A 25,353-nucleotide genomic window follows, 5' to 3' on the forward strand; every position below is an offset into this window, starting at 1 on the left:
ATAATATTGAGTAAAACGTGCCAAAGATGCTATGAGGGGTGCTGTAAGGGAGAGCTGCTACAACTTCTGGTTTTTCGTGCACGTCAACATCTCTCACACACACGAATATCTTTTTCTTTACCGCCTCTGTCCGGAGAGGCAGCTGCCGCGAGCCCGGTGTCGAACCGCCGATCTCGTGTTCAGCAACACAGTGCCTTAGCCTCTGAGCCATTGAGACGGCCCTGAACAAATACGCACCCGCAGGCCAGTGGACTCAGCAATCTCACCTGGTTGTAAGGCTCAACATTCCACCCAGAAACCAGCAGACTAAAAAAAAAAAAAAACAGTTTAACACACCGTCGTAACTTCGGAGCCACTGCTCCTCCATGAATCGGCCTTCGTCCACAACTTTCCGTGACGCAAACGAAAATAAGTATACGTGTGCGGATAGCTGTAAGAACGGCAAGAGGTGGCAAAGAAAAGTGAAAACGAACATACGAGGAGAAGAAAGGTGATAGGTCTGGTTGGGTCCCGGCTAAGAAAGAAAAAAAAACGCTACAGAGAAAGAAGTGCTTCAGTGAACGTGTTTTTCTGAAGGGATGGGCGAGATTCCGAAGGACACGTTGGCGACAACGTTCGCACAGCGTCGCTAATGGAACAGGGGCACTTGCTCGGCGTTTCTGTCGCGCTGTCGCAGAAACAACACTTGGCGCACGGCACGTCCCGGGCTTGGCGTGTGTCCTTTTGCTGTAGTACGTGTACACCTGATGTCGCCACACAGTCACAACAAGGCGAATCGACTGCAGAGCGTCGAGGTGTCAGCGCGCAAGCAGCGCGTCAAGCATTGTGCCTGTCACCTTTTATCTCAGCCACCCTGAGCTGCGCTCTGTATAAGATGCGTTCTATTTCGCGGACAGTATGGGAGACAGCTTAGGAGGTAGTTTAATTTAGCGTATAAAACAGACACTACTGCAATGCACGCGAAATTAATTGATTTTTGTGGTAATGTGTTATGAAAGATCCCCTTAGTTTCTATGCGTGGGTCAAAGGGTCAAAGCTATGCTTCGGTGGGACGTTCAACAGTCGTGACAGAGTGTATTGCAAGGGCTGTCTGCTGCAGCTAGATTTAGAAACAGGAATTACTTCTTTTTGAGAGTCACATATTTCCGTTCGGGTTCAGACAGGATCTATACTTAAACAGGGCAACAGCGGGTGGCAAGTATACCGTAGGCTTGTTGTCTGGCCTTTGTGCATGAGAAACAGTACCCCGAATGGGGCTAGTCGGTACTGCGCCACTTTGAACTGCGCTAGGTGCTTCGATGTCAAGCTAAGTTACTTTTGTTATCTTGTTACCGGAACTGCTCGGGTAGGTCCAATAAGCGAAAGGTTTTCGTCAAAGTGCGCGGCTTATGATTAAAGTTACCGGTATTAATGCGGCAGTTATAAATCTGGATATGTGTCCTCGATACCTTTCTTGGTAAGCTTTCGCAGTATTACGAGCTTCAAACAAAACCGCTGTACGTCGTACTCAGCTCTTGACAAAAGTATCAATTTCCAGTAAATCACGTTGCCACCACAAGGCTATATAAAGCATACAGAACATCCTGTGGGCTGCGAGCAGAAAAAGTTCGCCGTTTCCCACCTAACACCCTTACCCGCACACTCCTTACCAATCTTTACCCTTTGTTGTGTTCTTTCTCTTTTCTCTTATCGCACGTCGTCGGATGTCGCGGCTTTTTTCACGCACGGTTGCTCCAACAGCGCGCAGCAGTGGAAATGCGGTTCGCTACCGTGGCCGGCCGGTCGGTCGGTCGGCCCGCTGGGCCCGCAAGCCGGCGGGAGCCGCATACAGATGAGCGATTCTGGACCAGGCCTTGACCACCGCACTGACCACAGAAGCGGTGGCTGTGCGGAAGAAGGGAGTTGAAGGGAACGCCGCCTCAGACAAGGCAGCGAGGCGAAGGAGGGGGTGCACCGTCTTAAATTGGCCCCATTGTCTACTACGATGATTGCGTTAGTCGCTGCGGTGCGCGACGAACACACACACGCACACCTCGGTGAAGAGCAGCGAACGCAGTGGTCAGCCTTGGAGAGCACCCAGGACTGAAGCGCCGCTCAGCACTACCAAGCCCGGTCGTCGTCTTAGCCACGCTGCGTGAGCACTGCAGCTCCCTCCCTCTCCTCCCTCCTCTTCCGTTTTCCTCGGCCCCTTTGTTCTCAACCGAGCACTCCTCTTGGGACGGGACGAGCGGCGGACGCTTCGCCCGCAAAGTGGTTCCATTCACGGTCCCTTTCACTGTATGGTCGTGGTGTCCGTACTTACATTAGTCCCACTTTTCATTACCGCCGTCCCCCCCGCCCTGTCCCCTTGTCTCTGCCCGGCCATTTTCGTCCTCTCTCTCATTGTCTAGTTTCTTTTTACGCTCCCTTTTGCCCCAGTGCACGCTTCCATTGTCGCGGACACTTGTAACAACAGCGAGCCGCGAACGGCTTTTAGGGCTTTTTGGTTAAAGCGTCGTCGCTGCGGCCTTTGTTCCCGTCTTTTGTTCTTGGTAACACGATGACGAGTGACATTGAATCGACAGAGGTGAAAAAACGGACGAGGCAACAGAGAAGTGGCGTATGGTAAAAAAAAAAAAAAAAAAAACTTGCACCTGCGCTACAATGGTTGCAAAGCGCAGGTGTTATATATATATATATATATATATATATATATATATATATATATATATATATATATAGTAATGAAGAGTGAGTGAGAGTGACCGAAGTGTGCTTGCCGTGCTCGATTCCTTTGAGCGACCGTCCAATACCTGTGTGGGTATGCGCCACCCGCCAACAACGGTGGTCACCTGAGTGTGATCGCGCGGTATGCAAGTCAGTTTATATATTATATTGTAAGGGAATTTATTCTCAGTGCGGGGAGACCTGGACGAAAACGGGGAGTCGGTCTTGGGGAAGCGCTTGGAGCGCAACAGAAACAGTCGGCTGGATTCTGTCACGAGCGTCATCTTCATTGCCGGGTATGATAGGTCCGACGATGCTGATTGTTTGGTGTCCACCCACACATGCCCACTCTGGGGATTTGAGGCAATACCAGCTCTGCGGAGACGAAAAAAGACGCTCAAAACGCCCACATCATATCCCTCCCAAAATTGGGCTTCACCCTAACGGTTAAGAAAAGCCAACGGCTACGACTAACAAACGTACAGCTTTCCTCGGTAGGTTCCGCGCTGTGTCAATACAACGGGAAATCGAGAAATGTTACACACCATACCGCATCGATTGTCTTTTTGTTGTTGTTGTTTGTTTGTTTGTCTCGTGCGCATTTTGTTATTCACCGCATTTCCGTTTTTGGGGGTGCGGATTCATCCGGTGCCTTGAGGAGAAGCAGACTCATCGGAATTTCTGAAACGGCATTGTGCATTTTCGTCGCTCTTTCGTTTGAGTGTCCTAGAGACGCTTTCCTCAGAGTGAGTCCATAACATGTCCTTGCGTCGTTTGTTGTGACGTTTACTGCACACACAATTTTTTTTTTTGAGACTACGAACGACCATCGCAAGACACAAGACGCTTCACCTCTCCGCAGTGACGCGCGGTCTACGCGGATAAAGACCGCAACAATCACCCTACCCTGATCGTGAGACTCGTTCCTGCCGCACGAAAGAATGGGGCTGCCTGATTGAGACAATGCCCGCGCTGAGAGCACCGGCGACGGACAACCTTCCGGTAGGCAGGACGGCTTATTACCGGCAATCCTTTTTCCCCGCGAACGCCCCATGTGGCCTAGCTATGCGTGTCTGTCTACGGGCGCGTCCGCGTATACGGCCAGTGTATACAAAGCCACGGTTGCAGGCGTGAGACAACACGAGACGGTTGCGAGTGCACTGCTTACGATTGTAACTCTGTGCATTGCTGGAACAGTTGCCCCCCGTATATCGCCTTCGGTTCGCAGTTGCTTCCGAGTTTCTCAGTGGTCGCGCCCGCCGTGGTGGCTCGGTGGAAGGCGTTGCGCTGATGAGCCCGAGGATGCGAGTTTGATTTCGACCGCGGTGGCTGCTTTTCTGATGGAGGCGAAGAGCAAAAGACGCCCGTGTGTCGAGATTTCGGCGCACGTTAAAGATCCCCAGGTGGTCAAAAATTAATCCGGAGCCCCCCATTATGGTGCGGCTCCTAGCCGTGGTGTAGCTTCGGTGCATTAAGACACACAACCAAACCGAGATGTGGTCGCCGACCACATGAGCGATTAACTTCCAAGTCTTCTGGCTTCAAGCTTTATCGGCAGCCTCTCGTTATCGCGGGTCCTGTCGGACCACGCACCGCACTATGTAGACACGTATTAGCACCTGTACCTGCCGTTGCAGTCGACCGTTTCGTTCAGCACATTTCGATGAGGAAGAGCGAAATGTGGATGAACGAAGTCAGTTTGCTCACATATATGTATACATATAACGCCTTCGGCCTTACGCCATGTTGCTTAACTTGCTGCACTGAACTAAGAGAGCCAAATGTCTGATGCTCACTCAATCTCCCAAGGCGTGCACGCCCGCACGCCGCGGCCGCGCACACCGCAGCCGTCAAGGAGGTATCATTCGCCCCGATCCGGATGGGTGCTGCGAGCTAGAACACTCCGTAATGTGCCGGACTCTCTCGAGACACTCCACGCGTGTTCGCTACGGCGCGTTGTATACGGGGCGCCTCAGAAACGTCCGGCGTGCGCCTAATGGCGCTTCCCCACCGCACCTATCGCCTCGTCTAATGGCATGGGAGAGCTGCTCTTCGAATCCGCACGGTGACCGATCTTGTGGGGCGCTCGCATGCGGGGCCGAGTCGTTGTTTGCGGCCGTCGCCGATGAGAGGGGGAGGGGGCGGGAAGGGCATAGAGAACACGCTGGGTCTAACATCCTGGACAGCGTGCGGTGTGCCGAGGCGGCTCGAAGGCGGACATCAGGAATGAAGGAGCGATACAGGCGAGAAGCAGGGAGAAACGACAAACACAAATGCAGCGAGAGGTGTGCGTGGGTGAAACAATGGGAGTTGCGAGCGGGGATGAAGTCGTGTGAGAGCGGAACCGCTCTGGAGCGCAGGATGTTACGGTAGCGTCTCGATCAGCACCGCAATGGGATGAACCACAGTTCGGCCGAATCACAGGCCTCTACTGATATCACCAGTACGGCCATAGTGGCTTCGCTGTCAGAAGCCTTTTTTTTTTTTTTTTTTTGTAAAGTTTGAGCGGCTCCACAATGCCCGCTTTTGGAGGCATTATTACTCATACACGTGAAATTGGCGTTAAGTGCAGGATGGTTTGGATGGTGATACCGTGCTCGGCAACATTTGGCGTCTGCGCCGTGGAGCTTTTCACTCTTGATTTAGAATGTGTCGACCGCGGAGCTAGAGCGTCTGGCACTCTATTATGTATTAGCGCGTTTAGAAGGTGAAATTGAAAGACAACAAAGATATCGTCTTGTGACGGAGTCTTGACTGGAGCAAGCAGATATAAATGTCCAACGTTGGTTTGGATGGTTTAAAATAACTATTTTCGTTGAGGAACCTGCTACTGCACAGTTACAGTGCCGAGTGCTCTAAATTGGACGCGGCATACTATTAACTATAGTAGTTAATTTAGCGCAAACTTTCCTTCGATTTACCTCTGAAATGCACACGTTCGAGTGCGCCTCGCCATTCTGTGCACCCTCTCCAGGTTATTTTCTCAAGCCGCTCAAGTTTCTTCCTCACTGAGAATGACAACAGAGGATATCGGCAAGCCCTACTGCTGACCACGGGCTGCCAACATTGGGCAAGATATCCAACCTGAAAAAAGGAAAAGAAAAAAACAGGAGGGGGGAATTCAGAAGACAAATCACCCGAGGCCCCTCGAAAGCAAGAGGAACAAGGACACTCGAGTAAGTGAGCTATCACGCTGTTGCAGAATATCGTCAACTGTGACTATCTCTCGATGAGGAGTCACAGAATTGAGGTCTTCTAAAATAGGATAAGAGTTTCGATTTCGATTCAACTAGAATTTCGAGCTACATTTTACTTTATGTAATGTTAAGTCGTTCCGTATGCTGTGTCATGCGGAGCCGACACTATTTGCCTGCAAGCTACCATCATCGGTAGTTGCGGCGACGACGATGCAGCAGTGGTATGCCGCGTATGAGCTGTTTATCAACAGCACCTCAACAAGAAGACCGCACACCTAACGTCCACAGCATTGTCCGCGCCACGTCAGGGTAGACAAGCCCTATAAGATCACCGTGTGACGACCTTTTCTAACGCTGGCCACTGAGCAAACTGAGTTTCGAATTCATGATGGCACCTCACACACCAAGGCCTTTTTTCTTACCTAGGTGTTGTTCGGTGTACCTGCATTAGACCTTTTTTGCTTACCTCGGGGTTGTTGGGTGTATCTGCATGCGCGTCTGTCGGTGCGCGGCCGGCTCGGTCGCAAACCACCGCGGCCGTTCCCGCAGCTGCCCCGGGGCGCGTCCCGTTCCCTGCGCGAGACGGTAGCCGACCGCGCGCGCGGTGGCCGACCCACACCCTCAAATTTGGCGCCCATATTTTATACATACGGGGCCAGAGGTGCACGGGCTTCTCCCCTCCCCCTCCCCTCCCTGCTCTTTCCTCGGCTGGCCGCTCCGCCGGCATCTCTGTCGCTCCCTCCTCTCTCTTCCATGGTCACTTGTGAGGGCTCGGCAGCAGCCGGCTGCCGGAAACCAAAAAAGAAGCTAGGGATCAGAAGAAGACGGCAAGAAAACGGGGATAAGTCGGCACGGTAAAGACACGGATCGGGCCTAATGCTATAGCCGCCATACTGGTATACAGCCACCGACTCCGGTTACTGCTGTCGCGGCGATTAATGGCGCGACGCACTGCGTCGCTGAAGCCGCGCAGGTCAGCGAAGGCGCGGCAAATCGCTGCTTCCTCCCCCTCTCTCTCATTCTCTCTCTCTCTCTCTGGTTCTCGCGCTGTATTACTTTTCAGGAGAGTTTGCAACTAGACGGCTTGCGCTTCGTGAACGCCGGACATGTGATTGTTTTTCCAGCCACGCTCTATGCATATTGTTTCTGGAGGCGCTAGTAAATATTTGTTTGTACTCCAGGTGACGTGTTATTTTTTGATTACAAGTCCGCTGTCTGTGTCACGCGTGTCGAAAAACCAGTATCCCAGCAGGGCTTCGACGTGTTATTCAGCAGTTACTGGAGTAGCGGGGGAAGTAGGGAGATGGATGCATGGAGAAAAACGATGTGTATTTACTTGCCGTTGGGTGCAAGGATTAAAAGACGAGAGACGACGATAGGCAGCATGGATTACAAAGGAAACGTACATTTCGGCATCTCCTTCTCAACTTAAGGTGTTGGAATAATGCTCTCAGGCAGGTCTAAAAGCGGGAAGTTGTGTGCCTGAAATTTATTTTGCAATTGACAGCTAAATTATGTACATTACGTACATCGGTTTACCAAGGCATTAAACCAACCTAAGCAGTGGTGTTTGTTTGGTTGGGTTTCTTGGAAACAGAGTTTGTAGGGTACGAAATCAGAAATTTGAACATAATTTGTCGCTTTTCTCAGTTGTCGCGCTAGGCAACAAAAAGAGAGTGACGTAGAAGGCGAAGGGGAGTGCGTGAGAGGGTAGGAAGGAATCAAAAGACGAGCGCCAGCTTCTCCGCGAAAGGTGCGTCTTCGCCGCGACTCTACAGCGCGCGCCTGGGCTCGCTCGTAAACGGCGGTCGGCGAGCTAGCCGTGAGAGACCCCTAATCACAGTCTCAGCCACCACCTAAAATATGTCCGCAGGAAACGACGCGCCCATAGAGATTCCGCCGCGGCTCGCATGCCTGCCCGAGAGTGCGACGGGGAGAAGTGGGAGCGGAGGGAGGGCAAATTTGATCCCTGCGGAGGACCATATGCGCGCATATAGGCGCATGTGTCTACGAACCTCTGCGCTCGTCGCAACGTACCCCAGAAAGTGAGACCTGACAACCGGCCTCCTCGACGCGGATATCTTGATATCCCCTTAAAATCCTCCCCAAAGGCTTTATCGATGCATGATGACGTTCCGTGGTGTGTCTATCTCTCCGTAATGTGGTTCAGTGGCGGTGCTGAGTCTTGGTTCTCGTGCCTTGCTCCACTTGGGGAGTGATGAACTGCCCCGTACACAGACGCAACAACGCTTGAGGGACAGGGACGAGGCCAGGTGAACGTCGCTATGTCTCACCGTCCGGTGCTCAACGTCCGTGCTTTTTCTTCGTCTCCTTTCGCTTCACACTCCTTCTTTCTTGCGTTTCTTACAGACGTTCGTTTCCCCCTAGGCTGATCGTACCGAAGGCACCTATAATGGCACTCGTTCCCTATCCCTCCTCTCATTACGTTTTGATTGAGTCTCCGCTCCGTCCCACCAGCGGCGGCGCTCTCCGTAGAACTCGGCCGTATTTTTTTCTCTTGCCATTATTTCTTTTTTCGGCGGCGACAGACAGACAGGCGTCTGTGTGGTTGCGTGCGGTGGCTTCGCGGTTGCCTCCTGTTCTCCATTGCGGCCGGGTGTATATAAACGTCAGGGTGCGGCCCTGCGACCTGCGCCGTGCTGGCGAGCGAGCAGGCGCCAAGAAATCCCGAGTATGGCAGCGTGTAGTAGACAGTGTACGAGGCGGCAGTTGCGGCGAGCCACTCCCTGGATCGAGTTGCGAGGAATACATACACAGGGCGCGTTGTGGGCCGTGCGTGTAACGCAGAGACGCGATCGGGAATTCGTTCGCCCACCCACGCCATATATACGCTGGCTCTTGTTTTAGCGGGGGGAGAAAGATGGGTAGAACTGTGTTTTTGTATCTTTCTTTTTTTTTTTAGCTTTACTCCCCTTGGTAATCGGCTTACGTAGCCTTGCGAAGTACAAACGCGATTTTGCCGGATTTTGCGAATTTTAGGCGAGAAGCCTTTTAGGGGCTCGGGCTGTCGGCGTCTCATGTCGTCGTCTCATGTCATCGTCGATGTAGCGACGTTATTAAAACATTAGGACAATCGTTTACGCCTCGCGCTAGAACGTAACGCGTACCAAAAGAACACACCGGGACGCTCGTTTTCCAACGCATCGCGATAGAACGTTTCGTACTTCAAAGACACGATACTTTTACAGCAAAGCTGTATACCTCTACCCCCCAACGATTTCATCTCCATGGGTAAAAACGACAAGGAACCAAGAATACACTTATACACTGCATGATTCGCCCCTGCCCAGGTTTCAAGTTAGTGGAGATGGCCCGGGATTTTTTTTTATTATTATCGGCTGTGTCCCAAGTAGCGTCGTGCTGATGTGATTCTAAACGCAGCGGTGAAGCGGGATTGCCCCGTGGAACAAACGGACGTTAGCCGAATTTGCGGGGTTTTTCCTGTCCGATAGAGCAAATTCAGAGTGAACCCCTCCGTATTCTGAAGCCTGTCTTGATTTGAAAATACCTTTTGATCACCGGCTGCGTCGGTAGTTAGGTTCAAGTGAGTTCTCAATTTTACTAAAGTTGCGATTTTATTCAATTTTATTCAATTCTAGTGAAGTTCGTAATATTTTTAATTTATTCCAATCTGGAATTGGCACGGCGTAAAGTGAGCTAAACTAAGCAAAGGACCACATGGTAAGGCGCACGCGTATATGCAAGGCTCTAAAGTTTCGCAGTGGCGTAACTGCACGTTACACATTGCCCGAACCTTTTCCGTATTTAAACGGAACACCCGCACTTACTGGTATAGTTTTGTTTCTGATACCACGGTTTCATAGCGGCGAAAACGTGGTCGTGGGTGGTTAAACGAAGGACCACCGTTCGTATACGCTGAAGTTCCGAGCAATTATGTGGTGTAACAACGGATGCAATGTAGAGTAGGATTGCGAGGAAGCAGGTGTCCACAATAGACGCCGCCATTAATTCGTGTATACGGAAGAACAGGACAAATATATGCCCGTTTTTAGTGATATCGCTACTTGGACGCCTGCATATGTTTTTAAAAATTAATTATAGAAGCAAAGGCAATTCCGCACCATGAATAGATGTGCCAAAATTTTACCGGAAGTTTCTTGCTATATCAGGATGTAACAAGATGTTACAAGATGTTACAGGATGTAACAAGATGTTAGTAACACCTACACTATTATTCCCACTACAACAGCCTTTCGTGTGATAATCAGGACCATGTGCGTATTCAATTTTTCGTTTTGTGTAGGAGTAGGAGGAGAAAAGCGAACTGACTCGCCGAGAGGTTAGCCAGGCGTACAGCCCTCGGCACTGGGGGAGCGTTGTTCTAGGGATGAAAAAGAGGGCAGGCAAAAAGATCGTCTGTGATTTGGATCTTAACATTGACATAAAAAGCTCGTGAAAACTCTATGTCGAAGAACGGGCGCATTTGCACAAGATCCTTCCTGCCAGTGCTACGATCTCGTTTCAGGTGACTCACCAATATGTATTAAGGCTGACTGTGACTCAGATTGGTCTGAGTAAAAAAAATGCCAGATCCGTTTGAAACCGAAACCATGTACTATACTACTGCTTCCTTGCTATTACAGCGGTTTCGATATTCAACTTCGGTTTCACGCGCTGAAGCAACACACGGAGTATAAGACGTGCAATAGTGGAGGGCTGCGATTGATTAAAACCACCTGGGAATCTTTAATGCACTCCAGAGTTTTGGCACACACGTGTTTTTGTTCTTTCCCTACGACAGAAAAACAGCCGCCGCGGCCCTATCTGCAGTTTTGCTATGTGCAGTTTTGAAACTGCGCCTACGTCGCCCACAGCAGAAAGTATACAGCGTCAAGATTCGGCTACATATTGCTCTCTGTATGCCCTCGCGACGCTGTAAAGACGCGCCTAGACACCTAACCAGAAAAGATAGCAAAATAGAGAGAAACAGACATAGTAGTAAAAGTATAAACCGGTCTGTTACAACCTTGATGTGCGTGTCGAGCGGCCCGCATAGCGTGACGGCATTCCGCACCGTCCGCTTCGGTCGACGCGTTCGGGCATCTTTCTGGAAGCCGATGACGCTCGCTGTGGCCGGCCTCCACCTGGTTTATAAATGAGGCGCCGAAACCTACTCGACTATCTCGTCCGAGATCGCGCTGGAGGGCGAAGCCGGTCGAAGTCGCTTCCGTTCTTTACGCGCTCCTCGCGAGGAATCAAATTGACACCTTGAAGCAGTGGTTTCGATAGCTCACAGAGGTACGAAACTTCTTCCTGGGCGTTGAGGTAAAGTTTCACAAGACACCAAAAGGAAAGAAAAAATGAAACACTAATAAGAGGTAAGGAAACAGTCTCTGCCATCTCCTTCAGGGCGTAATAAACAGGGTTGGGGTTGTTAAACGGTTGGGGGGGGAAGTTGCATCGGAGAGGGGCAGAAAAAAATGCCTTTCTCTCAGGTATTACTTTTTCTCCGCCGTGCGTGCCCTAAAAACTGTCATTACTTGACGAATATCAGGAAGCCGTGCCAGGAGGCGACTCGGCAGGTGCAGATGTGAGACCTCGGAGAACGGCTTGTAATTTCAAACTGCAAATGACGTGACGCCAGCGTGTCAGACAAAGGCGGTATCGGAATAATGTAACGTATTTCCTGTCAAAACGAGACTCGGTAGCGGGAGGGGAGGGGGGGGGGGGGAGAGAGAGAGAGAGAAAAAGGATGCGTAAGCTCGGTTAGATGCCTGCGTTCCAGGCCACGCATGATTGCGCCGCCGTAACACAAGAGACACGAGAGCTCGCGACCGACGTCGTGGGTCAACCGGAGCGGGCGCGCTCGAACGAACACGAGAAGCTCGAGCGAGGAACGGACGCAACAGCGACAAAAGCGGATAACGGGCAGCAGGAGGCAGGTTTAGGGAGCAACGATGCACAGAGTGGGGGAGGAGAGGGCCCCATATCGGAGGCTGGAAACTTGAGACGAACGTGCGGCGTCGGTCGGCGGGCCGAGATGGCCACATCAGGTTTCCCGCATCCCTGCGAGTGATTGGGAGGCCGAAAAATCGATGCCGCAGCCAGCGACGTCGGAGCCGGCCTTTCCTTGCATGGCTTTCCCCGCGCACCTCACCCTCGCCTCCGCGCTTCATCCACTTGCCTCCCCAATCTTCATCAGGCCGCCTTTCTGCCGCCCTCCCTTTGACTCCTGAGAGCTAAGTCGCAACGGGCAGCTCCGGGGGGTTGAAAGGAAGGAGGTCGTACGTATAAAGCCGGCGACGTTATGCACAGCCGAGACCTTTCTCTTCCCCCTCCTCCTCAGCGTCGTCGTCGACCGCGAGCCCTCTCCCAAAGCGACCGATCTCTCGAGTGGCGGTGGTGGTGGCTAACCCCGAGAAAGAGTTATTTGGCCACCGTGGCCGCCCGGCGGCTTTCGACCCGGCCGCGGGCAACACCCGCTTTCGCCGCCATCCTCCGCTTTCCAAATGGACGCAGCTGCCGGCCCGCTTCGCCGTAAAGCCTCGTTCTCCCCCGGTCTCCCTCCGTCCCCAGTACGTGCCCTTGCGCGCTTCCCTGATGAGCGCGCCAGGAACCCTCTCCCGCGGCGGCGTCCCTCGGTGCGGCTTGGCTTTTCCTCCCTCGGCGTCCCTAAACCCGCGGCTCGAACTGATGAGTTTTCTCGCCCCCGAAAGTGAGATCGTGCATCAGCGGACCCGTCCCTCCGTCTGTCGCGAGGTGAGCCGCGATTCGAGGTTCGAATAGTTGAAGAGCTCTCTCCGCGCCCGTCACTCGCTCGGTTGGACTCGCGGGTGCACGAGTGATGCGAGGCCGAAGTTGGGGACGAGTTTCCAGTGGCGTTTCCGCCGCGCAAGTTGATTCGTTTCCTCGCCAGGTAAATGCCGATAGGCGGCGGATATAATTTTGTCGGGTGGAGCGAGCGCGCGTCAAGTCTTGACACCAGGGTGCAGCGTCATGCGAAGACTGCCCAACTAGGCAGACTGTTTACCCGTTCGCTGGTGCTCCAACTCGTCTGTTTTCCTGCGCATCTGCCGGCGAGAACTTTGCACACAAACTGAAGCGCGTTTTATTACGTGCTGAAATACAGTTAAACCTGGATTAACGAACCTCAATGTAACGAATTCCCGGATTTAACAAAGTTTTCCCCATTGCCATCCCCATTGAAACCCATGTATTTACGACCTGTATGTAACGAAGGCAATGCGACGGTTAACCCTGATATAACGAATTCGCTACGCTGTTTGTCAATGTTTTTCGCACTTTTCATAGAAAATCGGCTGGAGAAATGCACTAATTTAGCGAATTTTGCCCGCACCGCTAACTACCATGTGTTTCCACGTGTGGTGAGGTGTCGATTACAGGTGCTAGGCCTGCCTGTCGGCGTGTAGTCGCGCGTGTCCACTGCCATCTGTGGTATTGGTTCGTCGGTGATGATTTCTGCTGCCAGAAAACAAAAAGTTTGTCTTTCCAGTACAGCACAAGCTAGCAATTTTAAATGCCGTCTCCGCCGGCGAGAAAGAAAAACGTCGTCACCCCGTACAGTATCCCAGCTAACACCTCGGGCAAGAGCATTAAATGCGCCCAAATGCATTCTTTCATTATAAGTTTCGTCCCTGAAATGTCAAAAGAAAAAGTGATACTTATAAGTTTGTGAATACGGGGCTAAATGACCTTGCTTCTATGAGGAGCCGTGTAGTGACTAAGGTCGTGGGAAGATAGCAGGCGGAAATCGTGAAGATTTTCACTGTGAAATAAATCCTTCAAGGGTGAGTAACCGTCACCAATGCCTAGCATTTTGGTTTCGTTTCTACTACATTCACACTAGCCTTAACTCGAAAACTGCACGTAACGAAAACCTGTAACGAAAAATTGCGAATTTTTGTCAACTTCATTATATCCAGGTTTAACTGTAGTTATAATTACGATTAGTCGTAACTTTAACTATTTTAGCAAGAACGTGGTACGCCATCTGTTAGATCGTGTGCTTTTGTTCGCACGAGCGACTTACGGAGCCCTGTTCTAGGAGGAACTGAATACCGTTGCGCGATTTTCCCCACGCAGCTAACTTCCCCTTTCTCATTTTTTAAGGAAATGCCTGTATAATAACATTCCTAAAGATCTGTCCAGTAGACTGTAGTGCATCTCCGCGTTTCAGCCTCGTGGAAAAGTTTTTACGCTAACTCTTCCGTTTCAAAAATTTCACATCAGCCTCTGACAATTTAGGCGAAATGAAGCAACATCCAGGCAAGATCAATTATTTCGTAGCCCTCCGCTACGGACTGCTTCGCAGCCTACGTATACCTTCGGTGGGTTAGCAGCGCCTCGGGCACTGAGCACAGCTGTGAAAAGCAAAATGGCCCGCCCATATTTTGCCTTTCGTTTCGTCTAACATAATATAGTTTAGGATGTCAGCGCGAAACGTCGCAGCAATGTCGCAACTTCAAGGCGGCAAATAAACGTTTTTCTAAGCTTTTTCTCTTCTCAGAAATTAACTGGGAAAAACACGCAAGCACACCGTGGCAAAAGCACATATAATTGAATCCGGCAGTGCGAGAAAAAAGAAAAACAACTCACCAAGCTAATGTTCGATGTATACACAAAGCAGTACCCAGCCGGCGATCCCAGCGTGCTTCCTCGCGAGACAACCGATTTAGCGGGAGGTGAAAGGGAGAGGAAAAAATATGTGCATCTAAGACCACCGCAACAAAAACAGGAGTAACAACAGCAACGACGTCAGCAACTGATGTATAAAGCGGGGCGATAATCTCGATTTCGCCGCCAGGGGGAGCAATATAGACAACAGGGCAGAAGCGAGACAAGAGGGGGTGGCAGTCTCAGCGCAGGCTGATTGGGATTTCTCGCGGTGCTTCGCGCTGTTGTATCACACGCCAGCGCCGCACGCTTTGCCGCCGTTTCCACCGAAACTTCCCCACTCCACCCACTTCCCTGAGCCACCGCCGTTACGCGTCGCCGAATGCATTCAACCATTGTTGTTGTTGTTGTTGTTGACGTGCTCTTTTATTTGTTCACTTTTTGATCCGCCTTACCGGAGACGCCGCGGGGACGGGAGAGATAAAGACGCCGCGAACGCGTTTACGCCAGCCGCACGTCTTCTCCTCTCTTCCCCCCCACCCGTCTCAAGATTTCCGCCGGTGCGGGGTGTGATAAGTATATACGACGTAGGTTCTGCCAATCTACACCGTCGGATGCGGAAAACCGACGCTCCTATGTGGTAGCTCTGCAATCATTCCGCTGGCATTCGCCTTGGGGACAACGAAAAGGGTGGAGCGAGTGTAGAACCTTGGCAGACACATCGACGCCAACACTTCGCGCTCTTATCAATGTATACCCAAAATAATTACCAGCCGGAGGAGCTGTTGCTCTGTACTGCATGAGAGAGGTAAGAGCTTAATGAGGTTAAGGGAGGAGGAATAGAGGGAGAAAGTTCGCGTCGAAGCATAAGGACCGCGGAAATGAGCCAAATATCAAGACGGATGGATAAATTTACAGAAAAAAAACCCCAAAACGATTACACTGCGTGAGTGGGAGGGGGAAGGTGAGTGATGCGAGCCACGGTCGGGAACGTACGGCAGCATCCTCCGCACGACAAGTGACGGGAGAGAGCGAGTGAATTTCGCGCCCGTATATAAACAAGCCAATAAACGAAGTCGACGGCGACAGTGGGGAGAGCGTAAGCGGCAACGACGCAAGCGCAGAACTTTTGTTGGTGAGAGCGTGAGGTTGGGGATATAGTCTGCGCAAGGCCTGACTCTGTATACGCGTCGACGCTGGAGCGATCACGGTTCAAGCGCTGAAGGAAAAAGCAACGAGGAGAAAAATACTGAGATGGTGCGCGGGCTATTATTCCCCGATATCGTTTCTTCTTCTTGCTGGAGGTTTGCTTGTTTTGCTTCCTGCGGGGCAACAGCTTTCTTTCTTGTTCCTCTTCTCCTGTCTTTACATTCGTCGAGAGGGGTGCTCCCGCCACAGCGCTGATAGATATCACGACACCTCTGATTGAAGTGTAGAAGCGCTGGGATTAAAGCTCCCTCTCCCGCTTTGTAACCTCCTCACCCGCCTCGTTCGTCTTCGCTGTCGTCCTCGCGGGTGTTGTCCTTTTTTCCTCTTGTATATCTTACTGCTGGCAGCTGTGCGAGCGAATCGTGATAGCAAACAAACATTTTTTATTTGTTTTATTACAGCGGATGTTCGACTGACGCAAAAAAGAGAAAGAAATCCGGAACTGCGTTCGCGGTGGTTAGTTTAGAAACGATGATAACAATGGCAGCATTGCTCAAGGGGGGATACTTGCGCGCTTATATTGTTGTAATCCCTCATAAAGAATATTAGTATTTTTAACAAAATCGAGGATAACTTACTCCAGGAAGCGTATACTTGCAGCAAGTTCTATTTTAACGTCTACAGCGTGGACAGAACGTAGAATAACAAGTGGAATAATTATACTTGTCCAATTGTGTTGTATTCACGTTTTTGCATCACCAAAACGCGGGCGCGAGCCTAAAGCCTTCTAGATCACATTTACTGCTGCTGACACCAATGCAGTTTTTGAAGAATTGAGCGTTGTCATGAAATGCAACAACCCGAAGGGGTTGCGGCGCCAGTGGATAGGCCTCAGTCGAGTGAAAAACGGAAGGTTATTAAAGCACAACCAAGATCTTGTGACGTCATACAGCACTGGACACCACATTCGGAACCTTTACCTGCTCAGTAACGGTCATCGGAAATAAAAACAAGGAAATTATCTTCCAGCCTTAACGGGGCTGTATTTGGCCAGAACTGCTACCTGCATGTTCCCTGGGGTCCACCTTCCCATCGAAAGAGACTGTAACTTTTGTCTTTTAATGGTTGTCAGTCCTAATGGTTTTGTGCACGTTACCTTGTGGTTTATAAAAGGCAGTCACTACACTTTTTATTACTCCAGTGTTTTGAGTAGCCAGCTTCACTCTTTGTTGCAGTTAACCTCTTCAATAAATCAATAATTTTTTCTCTCTCTCACACCTGGTCTTCTAATGTACCACTTCCTATAATTGGAACAACTTGAAATGCTATTGTTATGCGTGTGCTGAAAAAAGTGCGGCATCACTCTCCACAGTGGCTCGGAAGTTTCGGGTTTCCTGAAAAAACAGCAAGAGATCGCGCAGAGGAGTTCGCTCGATGTAGGCGGCAGAGTACGCGTCGCTTTTCTTGCATCCGTGCGGGATGCGCTGTTGACGCTATTCCTTGACTTCCGAGGAAGAACAGTCGCGTGTAGAATCAGGAAACAAAAGAGCCGGAAGTTTCGTTGCGAGCACTATCAATCCGAACAGAAAAAAAAAGATGAGAGAGAGAAGAAGAAAAAAGTTATTGTGCGATCCTTCGCGGAGCATAGATGTGAGATCGCGCTCCGATTTAAAGAGCGAAAGAAAGACAACGACGGATCGTGGCAACGCAAGCGCTGATAAAAAGCAAAGATTGTTGAACCGGAAGCGGGATTCCTGGGAAAGGAAGGAAGGAAGTCCCAGAAGCGCCTTTCCCCGCGAAGGCGCCGCCGCATTAAGTTTCGGCGACAGTCGATTGCGCGCGCCGACGACTCGACGACGGCGCCCCATTCCAAACTCGGTTCACCACGCAAACCAACGTGCCACCGCCCTGCAAGCAGGGCGACTTAGCTTGAATTTTGGTCTCCCGTCTCCCTCCTCCAATTCCATTCTACATTAGAGGGAGATTTCCTCTCATTTATCGTATTTTCTCTTTCAGCTTTCGTTTTTTTTTTTTTTACTTCGCGGATGCAATATCTTACTTCGCTCCGGGGTTGAAAGCTCGCACGAATGAGCAGCTCGCAGAAAGGAAAACCTAGCGGGAATGGTATGGGAAGTTGCCGATACGCAGCATGGTAAAAAAGGAAAAAAAAAAGGACATGAGGAACCTCTGGACTTGCTTTTAAGTTGGGGTAGAATGTCCAGTGCACCGCTTACACTTCTGTATGCTATGACTGAAGAAGAGTTAAAACCGTAGTAATTAGGCCCTACTTAAACTTAAATCAGCGAAATAAGGATTTCTCTTAAGCACACCTTTACAGCTATAGGATAATGTGGGGTAGACGCCTGCGTTTCTTCGCCGCACGGTGGTGAACAAAAAAGATCACCGTTATTGCTCTCGTCAATTGCCCTTCTCGATTGTTTTCGGCGCGTGATTGGCCAAGAAGCCAACTGTGCCCCTCCGTGACAAAACCCCGCGACGCTCGTACGAAAGGCGGACTATTTGTGCGTGCTACAGAGCTAACTTCAGGCGGTGCTTCAGGAGAAACTCTACACTCATAAAAAAAAAAAAGTCGGGGCATTCACTAATGGAATACTAACAAGTTACTTGTCGCAGTATACACTAGGTACTTAGTAACTGGAGGTAGTAAATGTAGCACTTGCCAGAATTACTAACCGAAGCAGGCAGTAAGCACCACTACCCCCCTTGTAAAGTCCCAGTGATAGCACTCTCCTGAGCTACATGCGTTTAATAACTGGCCATGCACAACATAGTCATAAGCACGACCTCAGTCTAGTGCATACTACTTCCTACACTCAGTTAATTTACTAACCATGCAGTTGTTAGTGACAGAGCCTACGTACAGAACCGCGGGGCAGTGAGGTTCGTAAGGAGTTAGTAAATACGGCCGTTACTACCTTTTTACGACCTTTTTTATTAAGAGTGTAGCTGTGTTGCTTATAAACCATGCCCGCAGAGCGCTCATACTGTCATTGGAGACAACTCTATTCCTCACACGCGCGGGAATTCTCGCAGCGAAGCTGACACAGAAGCGATTTCCCGTGGGGTTCCTTCACCCCGTCTTGTGCAAAAACGCCTTGCGGCAAATCCAACCTTCCGCTAAACTTTGCGACAAACCCAACAATCTAGCGAAAGCTCAATTAAAAGCTGAGCCGACAATGTCCGCTAATGCAGATGGTGATGCAACCTAACCGACATGCCAGAATCCATGCGTACGTCCGACGAGGCTACACCCTTCACGTGACCGCCCGAAGTAGAGGAGGCCGAGAGGCCACCTCCAAGGCACCGCAAAAGCGGCGAAAAGTCACTGATCACAAAAAGTGTCCGTTATGGGCGAAGGGGTCATTGCAGGATTTTAACGGCAGGCATGAGTGACGGCACCACCGGAAGTGGGGAGCTATAGAAAGCGGCTGAAGCCATCCCCCATGGGAAGACAATGCAGTGTGGTGCAGTGAAGAGACTGAGAACGCGGAAATATACTAAACTAAGGCAAATTGAAACGGACAGGAGAGGTTTCGCACCAAGCGTTCGCGTTTTTTTTTTTTCAATTTTTTTCAGGTACGGAGTGTCTTTCAGTTAAATTTTTTTTGTACAATTCATATCAGGTTATCACGGTACATGACGGAAAGAATGGCTACACGGGACGAACCTAGTCACCTTGTGTCCTCATGCGTAGTTGGTGATACACAAGGCGACTATACAAGAGTTTTATCGTGTGTAGTCGTTATTTCTGTCCAAGTCAAATCAAATCAAACCAATTTTTATTTCCAGATAAAACTGGGTGGTTTCCTGGATAAAAGCTGCATAAGCAGCTTGACGGGGCCCAAGAAACCACCTCGAAGTCTTTTATCGAAGTAAATTTAAGGGCTTTTTCACTTCAGCTGTGCAGCACCATCTCCACTGATTCTCTTGCAATGACAGAACGAATAACTGCGCTAGAATGTTTAGTCTGAATTAGTATTACTGCGCAGCTTTGTATAAACGCGACTACATTTGTCCAGAAGAATTTACTTTCAGACAATAAAATTATTTTTTTTTGTTATAAAGGCGTTTCAGGATGACAAATTTCCGTGGACGACAAATTTCTGTATCCAGTTTTACCCGATTTATAAAAAAATCTGTTAAGGGATATATATCAGGCAATATCGCTTCTTTTCTAGGAAATGAATGACCCTAAATATAGGCGATACCAAGAGCGGACACAAACAAGAAATAATTACCGCGTACGGCGAAACGAAAGCCAAGTAAAAACGCGGAGCAAATTACAAAGTTAAATAAAAATATTCCTCAACAGGGAAGGGAATTCGATTTTTGCAGTAAAGGTAACAGTTAAATTGGGAGCTAGGCAAAAAGAGATACACGGAAAGATAGGGTGAGAGGAAAAGAGGAATGGAGTTGTAACACGGGCAACTACAAGAGTCGGGAGAGAGAAGCAACAGCCGTTGTGAGTCTGTCGCAAGGAAATGCGAAAAAAGAATCCGAATTGTTATGTATACAGGCCGCTTTACGAAAAATTAAGCACAACAAAAGGAATAGGACAAGCCGAAAGCAGGGCGGACGCTTTGGGGCTGACAACAACGACGACGGCGGGAACGGAGTTAGAAGAGAAAGGTCGGAGCGGATCTGAGCTCAGTCCAAACAAGCCTTGCCATGACGGGAAAGAAAGAAAGAAAAAAAAAAAAAAGGTAGCGGAAGAGTAGGGTTGCGCCGTGATTGCCACGACGGTGAAAACAACGTCAACGCCGATAGACATTTGGGAAAAGCGCAAAAAAACTTGGGTTACCACCGAAAGAGGAAGTAACGCCAGGGGTGCCGACTACGACGAAAAAAAGAGAAGAAAGTTTCATTGCCATGTGGTGCAGCACAGAATACGCGACGAACCGCGGCTCAAGCCTCCGTGTTTAGGCGCATCACAGACGAGGGAGAACTAGACAAATGAAAGCAGTGAGCAGAGGGAGGCGAGAAGAGGGCGCAAGATAACAAAAAAGTGGAGGAACAGATTGAGAGGGAACGAAATAGAGTGGAAAGCCCGGCGTTTGGTGAGTGAAGGCTTCAGATTCGGCGGGGCGGAGGGTGCGGGGAAGAAACCGAGGATATAACAACTGCATCGGAGCTCGGGGAGGAAGCGAACAGAAACAACGAAAATGAGAGGGAGTGAGAGAGGCAAAAAAATAGGGCACGACAAGTAATGAAAAGCAAGCGGCGCGAGCAATAAACGAGGCGAGACGCAACCCTTGCCACCCACCAGTCCGCTTCCCGCATTGTGGGTGCGCGTTCATGCGGGTGCGCACACAGAACGCCTCCGTCCCCTCTGCTTTTGTTTGGACGTGTGAGGCGGGCGCCGCGTTTTATCCTCCCTTACGTCGCCGTCGCCCTCTCCTCTGCCGTCGCTTCCAACCCTTTCAGAGCCTTTTATAATGCGGGAGATGAGACACGCGCTAGCGGGAAACAAGATGGGCAAAGACGCGCGCTGATGGAAACAACAAAACGCGCGGCGGTGGGGTGAAACCCGCGGCGCGAAAAAGTGACAGACGCGCGGTAAGTGCGCGCGAAAAACACGCCGTTTCCTCCCGCTCGTGCCGCGAGCGCGCGTCTCTTCCCCCGATCCCGCGCATTCCTTTTTTTTTTTTTCCGTTTATTCTTTTTTTTCTTCCGATTCCTCCCGCAGTGTCAACGCCGTTTCTGGTTTCTGTGCTCTCTCTCCCCTCCAATCCGCACCCGCTTGCGCATTCCTGGCGCCACAATTTCTCCTATAAACAAAGGAGTTTCTATATAACCCGCAGTCTAGTTTCCAGTGTTATCTGTCGTTCCACTGTATAGATACGTTGTCTGTGGTGGTGAAGTGGTCGTAGTGATGAGTATGGTGGAGTCGGAATATGAAATGCGCGACTTTTTGTAGCGTGAGCTACACTGGCCGAGGTTGAGCAGTTTCGCGTGGCTCCTGGAGAGCCGATCTGCGCATGCGCGAGGAGCAGTGACGTCACACTGCGCACAGCTGGCGCGGCGGAACCGCCGCCGCCACGACTGGATTGGATTAGATTGGGTTGGATTGGATTGGACTGTATTGGAAATCGTTTTAGCAGCAGTAAGCATGATAATCAGCTAATCGATTCCTAGACAACCAGGAAACCTAAGAATAACCAGCTGAACTTAGCTCACGCTACGTATATCCTGGCATAGCCGAGCTAAGCCACTGCTAATTTTTTAACAAAATTTATATATTCTGGCCGGGTACCGGCCCTCTTTTGGCCATAATTTATACGGTGGACACAGAAACGGCATGATTGACCCGCATTTCAGCATATCGAGTCTTCGTCGAGTCCAGGGCATCATCGCAGAACTAGGCACCCATATTCACTCCAGACGTAATTTGATTTTTTTCTTTTTTACGTTGGTTTATTTTCGTCGGAGAAGATTTATAAAACAGCGTTAGATGGTTAGTTTTGATCGCGCGAATTTACATGTAAAGTAACTCCCATGAAGGAGTTTCGTCCCCTCGTACGTTGCATCGTACCTTAAGTCAAAACCGAAGCTACAAAGCCGAATTATACGTGTACACCATATCTCGGTTCGTGTTGCAGGCCCCCAGGTAGACCAACCAAACTATAGTTAGAAGCTCGCCAACTTCGATCTACTCGTGTCCGCCACTTTCCTTCTTTTTCTTTTTCCCTATTTGTTTCGCATCGTAAGAGAAATGCGTCTTTTTTTACAAGATATTTCGCGTTTTTCCGACTATCCACATCCGAGCGAGGCTGTTATGCAGGCGCGAGAATCTTAGCACACAAACAAAAAGTGAGGAACACGGTTGCGGGGGAGAATCGAGCGCCAATATGTCCTATACTCACGCGCGCGCACCCGGTCCGCAACCCTGTCGTGTCGCTAAGAGAAAGATACAAAACCTGAAGTATAAAAGTCAGCATGAGGCTTTCACAAAAGCTACGAACGAATTCTTCATTCTTTTCGGTCATGCCGTTCGAATAGTCGAAGGCGAGGAGGCGAGGGTGCTCAAGCGCGGGCAGAAGGAGCTCAACTCGGGAGGCAAGGAAAAGGGTTGCGAGGCGGGAAAACCCAGGAAATGGCAAAAAAGAAGAAGAAGAAGAAACTAGAGATGGAAGGTTGCAACTGATTGACAGTTCAATGGACGAGGGTGACGGGAGGGTGAAGAAGAAAAAAGGAAAAATCAGCACTCCCCCCACTGGATCAGTTTCACACCAGGACCTTTGGGTTTGTTTCACGCGGGGTTGTTGCTGCCCCGTTTTCCCGATTTTATATGCAGAGCCGCGTTGTGGCGAGGCTAGGGTCGGGTGCCGAATTTCTGCGTTATAGATCGTGCGGAGCAGAAAAGAAAAGCGACGTAGGACAGAGCTAGCGGTGAAGGTACAAAAATCGAGAATCTGCATTTAGGCAGCAAAGATCGATACTGAGTAAAATTTTGTATCTCGGGGGGCGTGGTTTCGTTTAGGAAATAGCGCAGGTGCATTGTTCACATGTGCGATGTTGCCCAGTATGCTGCGTTTATAACTTTTACACGCTAAATTTTCCACGATTCGTGAGCATTGAGCGTTTGTTAGGCCTAGGGTCGTGCGAACGTGAACGAAGGAGCGCATACACATACGCGCACACTCACAAACACAAACGCACGCACGCCTACTGTGTAAACTGCCACAGCTTGGCTGTATGGACTGACACGGGCAGCACCTCTTGGGTGGGGGCAGGACCAAGTCAGTTTCACTGACCTGGGTCGCCGCCGAGACCAGACGCCGCTCCGCCCCCTGGTGAGCCGCGTGGGTACGCCTTTTTGAAAACGTAGACTGCTTTTGTCGCGCTGCTTTGTTAGCGATGTTGTGTGGGACCTTTTAGTTGGTTATCTGTTCCTTTTTTATTCGGATTTTTCACATCACCGAGAGTATGAAGGATGAGGTTGTTCGCACATCGCACATTTAATTTGGTTGGTAGTATCGTTTTCAGAAAAGCGATCACAACTGCGCAGTTTACGCATGTCAGCCTTTCGAGATATGTAGCGGTACTGTGCCCATACCATTCACATTTAAAGAAGGGGCATAGGTTTCGTATGTTTGGTAAGGTGATTACAGTGAAGGAAATCTGCACTGACTTACTCAGGTAGAGTCCTTCGGTCGAAAGTTAGAATCACAAGTTCTGTTTTTAATTGACGGACGTGTCTGATTCTTTTCACATCAGCTATGCCTTGGTTATTCACGTCTTCAAGAACGTCGGAGTCCGTTACATTAATGAGGTTTATTTCATAGATAACTTCCTGCCAGTTGTAGCAACTGCGATGTATACTGTTACGGCCACCGTTGGTGATTCTTATCTCTCTACCTCTGAACACATCGCTATTGTACGGGCACAGCTTATGAGGACTCGGAGTCCGCTGTATCATCGTACACCGCCACCAAGATTGCTAATGGTTTTCCGTGTGTAGCGCAGTTACTTAACTCTAACAAGTGACTAAGTTTGAGAACTTCAAGAAAGGCAGGAAAGCGACAGGCATGTCAGGACAGCTGCTGGGTGCGCAGCACGCAGGTTCTCACGATCGAATATTCCATGTTGTTAGGAGCAACAAATTAGAAACTCCCCCCGCAGCAAAGTCACGGCCAAGACAAGATCAAGCGCCCCAATGGGCTAAGTGGCACTGAGAATTAATGGTATACACCGGGGACGGCAGCCGCTTCTGTGCGAGTTTATGCGAATTTTTATACGTTGTAACGCGGGTGCAAGGTGCTATCGGAGAGCACGCACGCTGCACCCTCCTTCCTCTTCTTTTGTCTTAAAAGAAGCCGTCTTGGCAACACAAAGACAAACGCTTTCTCACTTCATAACAGACGACCTCTTGTGCCCGTGTCTCTGCCCATGTTGTAAAAAAATAACTCACCTGCCCTATAGGTGCGGCAACCGAACAGTTACTTTTTTTCTTTTTTAGAATCCTTGTTTTGAATAACGCGCGCTTTACAACATCGTGAGGAGCTTTATTATCGCCCTCATAAACACTGAAAGGGCAGGCTTTCATGAGCGCGGTCTTTGTGGAAGTAGGCGTTGGGCCTCATGCCGCTCGTAATAACAGGTGGGAGCGATTAACAGCGTATTTAATTACTGAGTAGCAAGGTGCCTTGCGGCAGCTCTGTGAACTCAGTAAAAAACAAGAAAACCGGGCTTAACGCGCTGGGTATATTGTTAACGAGAGCGGGAAAAAAATTTCCACCTTGGCCTTTGAAGGGAGAAAAGACTCCTGATTAATTAAGCCTGCCAATTAATAACGCCTTTATAAGAACGACGTGTTCCTTAGACAGGGAGGGCTGTAATCAAGCCTTCATTTTTTTTTTAATAACGATGAGAAAAAAATTCACACTGAGCGCGTCTTATAGCAACACGGCAGTGACATCCACACACCTGCCTTATAAGGTTATGCCGGGGCTCGGGTCAGCTTCGCGCGTGCCGATAAGCTACTTTCGTAAGCCCCAATTTGCGCACATTAAAATAGCGTGCCTGAAACGCGCTCCCGTCATCATTATTTGAGACATAGCGATAGCAAGGTGGGAGGGGGGGGGGGGGAGGTAGAGAGAAAGAGAAAGAAGAGAGCTTTAGTATCGCCGTCCCGTTTTCAGATCTTGCAGATATTGTGCGGAGT

The 25,353-nt window shown here is 49.9% G+C and overlaps 2 protein-coding genes across 11 annotated transcripts in view; one reads left to right on the top strand and one right to left on the bottom strand.

Annotated features, from left to right (window-relative positions):
• LOC144152780 (transcription initiation protein SPT3 homolog) overlaps positions 1-25,353 on the bottom strand; it is a 706,894-nt gene that overhangs the window by 208,808 nt on the left and 472,733 nt on the right. The gene's annotated exons all lie outside the window — the stretch shown is intronic.
• Positions 1-25,353, top strand: part of LOC144152778 (uncharacterized) — a 135,348-nt gene that overhangs the window by 24,252 nt on the left and 85,743 nt on the right. The gene's annotated exons all lie outside the window — the stretch shown is intronic.

The sequence above is a fragment of the Haemaphysalis longicornis genome, unplaced genomic scaffold, assembly GCF_048455015.1.
Source record: "Haemaphysalis longicornis isolate Haplotype H1 unplaced genomic scaffold, Haemaphysalis longicornis Haplotype H1 scaffold_9, whole genome shotgun sequence".
Classification (NCBI taxonomy): Eukaryota; Metazoa; Arthropoda; class Arachnida; order Ixodida; family Ixodidae; genus Haemaphysalis; species Haemaphysalis longicornis.